The sequence below is a fragment of the Epinephelus moara genome, chromosome 3 (genome assembly GCF_006386435.1).
Source record: "Epinephelus moara isolate mb chromosome 3, YSFRI_EMoa_1.0, whole genome shotgun sequence".
NCBI lineage: Eukaryota > Metazoa > Chordata > Actinopteri > Perciformes > Serranidae > Epinephelus > Epinephelus moara.
The window spans coordinates 13,081,957-13,084,621 of NC_065508.1; the positions used below are offsets into that span (position 1 = coordinate 13,081,957).

General features: G+C 36.4%; 1 pseudogene; it reads right to left on the reverse strand.

The window, feature by feature from the left end:
- Positions 1-635: 635 nt before the first annotated feature.
- Positions 636-1,579, reverse strand: LOC126387745 (olfactory receptor-like protein I9; annotated as a pseudogene).
- Between the last annotated feature and the right edge of the window lie 1,086 nt (positions 1,580-2,665).

A 2,665-nucleotide genomic window follows, 5' to 3' on the forward strand; every position in this document is an offset into this window, starting at 1 on the left:
TAAAGGTCTTCAAGAAAAGTCTGTATGTCCGGTAAGAAGGCCAGAAAGGTTTAATGTTAAGTAATGATGAGTTAGAAAACACAGTGGACTAATTCAGAAGAGAGATGCAGGAAAGTAAGCAAGATGCCTTGATGCAATTAATCTGTATCATTATCATTAGTGATGATTAGTGAAAAATTAAAAAAAAAAAAAAAAAAAAATCACCTCCTTTGTGGTTTTAGATTTTGGACCTAATTAAAAATGAAAACAACATAATTTTCAATATACAGTAGATTCCATCAAGAAATGTGCAGAGACACAAACTTTGATGACAAAAACACAAATTAAACCAAATAGCAGAAAACGACTCTTATTGCATGTGTGTTGTACATGTGTTATGCTGTGGACTGTAGTTATTACTGCATTGTGTTACCTTTAAAATGGTTATTTCATTTGATGCTCAATCATTAAAATGTGGAATAAATTCAAGTTGAATGTCATGTTACAATATTTGCAAGGGTAAAATAAGGAAATAGTACTTACAGTAACTATTGCTTGATTAATTTTACTCTAACAAGTTGTACATTAATGTACAACATGGACCAAAATATACACAAATGATCACTTTGACTACTTTTTGTCCTGTAATTTGGGGTTTATATTCTGATTTTCAGTATTTTTTTCACAGATTCTTTGATTTCTTGTGTCTGCAAAACATAAACGATTGGGTTCAGCATTTGGGAAAAGACGGAGGTCAGAGACAGGTTCATGATCCTGGCATTTGGATACCTTTTGGTACCAAAAGAAAATATGATTAATGCTGGCAGAAAATAAATTGCCACTAATGAAAGATGACCTATGCAGGTTTTAAAGGCCTTGAGTCTTTCCTGAGCTGTGGCCACTTTAGACAATGCATAGCCAATACATGAATAACTAAACAAGATGAATATCAATGGAAGCCAGAGAATAAGAACTACTAACAAATAACCAAGTGCATAGCTGGGGAAATAGTCATTACACGCAAGCTGGAGCATCTGGCCATGATCACAGAAATAGCTGGTAATAACCACAGATTTACAGAAGGAAAGTCTTGTAAGAAGGCCAACTGCAATGAGTACTGCAATTATGACAAAGACCCAGAAAGAGGCAATCAAAGACAGCATGAACCTGTTGGTCACCTTCACTTGTGCAGTGGGTCCATGATAGCTATCAGTCTGTCATAGGACAGTGCAATCAGATTAAAAGCCTGCATTGAAAGGCTAGAGTAGCAGAAAAAAAGGAACGTCAAGCAGTCATTGTAGGGGATGTAGTGATGGTTAAACAGAAAGATATCAAGAACCTTTGGCACCAAAGCAGTGCTACTAAACAGGTCTGCAAATGCTAAATTAAAAACTACAACATATTTTGGAGTTCTCAGATTATGATCCAAGTATATGACGACCATCACAAGTGTGTTTCCCAGCACTGCAACAACATAAGCAAAAAAGAGAAAGACATAGTAATAATTGATATTAGGTATACCAATAAATCCCCTTATTATGAAGTATTCAGGTCTCACAAAGCTGATGTTTTTTCCAAGAGCTGAGTTAAAAAACTCCATTGTAAACTTTCTGTCAAACTCATACTGTCTGAAGCACGATGTCTACTGTAGAGAACAGAGCTGCACGTCAGCACTGTGTTCTGTGATGTACACATACTGGAGCCCCTATCTGACCTCTCTTTTATCTGATCCCTTGAGTCCATTCTATGTAAGAGTCAAAAAAAAAAAAAAAAAATCCAATGACCTTAGTGCATTCATGAAATATACTCACAGGATTCTTTGTTGCAGCTTTCTATTGGAAGCCGTTGAAGCATCCACTGTATTTTTATGTAGCTTTTCTTTGGCTGTCTTTTAGCGACCTTTCAATATTTTCCTGTTTTGAATGCTTTATATCACTTATGTATATAAAATTATAAGTTTCCTGAGAGGTTACACTGATTGCAGAGCAAAAAAAGTTTTAGGGAAAAGAATAGCCTCTAAATTAAGGGGAGGCAATCTTGTATTTTTAAGGATCCAGGGTTCAACGCTAAGGTTTTTTTTCACTTGCCCGGTCGGGCAAGTTGGTCAGAGATCTACTTGCCCAAAGTCAGTTTTTACTTGCCCTATAAAAATTGTTTAATTTAAGCGGCTATCAAATAACAAAGACTGCAGTTATTTTTATGTTATGTAATCTTTATTCACACTGTATTTATTAATTAAAACAACATATGTCATGTATTGTAGCTTAATTCCTACACAAAAATGACAGTGTCAGGGCTTAAAGTGAAAAATTTGTCAACCGTTCTCAGTCTATAATTTTGCACCCTACTTGAGCCATGCCCACCTATATTTATTTTTCACCCCTCTCTCCAGTTCTGCTGTATTAACACCGGGTTTAATATATTTTGCTTCCATCTCTCTGCCCTGCTCTACTCTACTTCAACACTACTTAGCTCTCTCTCTACTCTACCAGTAGACTACCACATCCTCCTGTTGCACAAAACGCACACAGCAGTGTTTCCCCTAGGATGGAGTTGTAGCAGCGGAGGTGAAGCACACGCATGAAAAATAATTTTCACATGCGTGAAACTTTTTTGTATGCTTGCAAAGCACAGCCTGCTGGGATGTTTCTATGTATCTACTGGCACCAGAAGGGCTCCTTAGGAC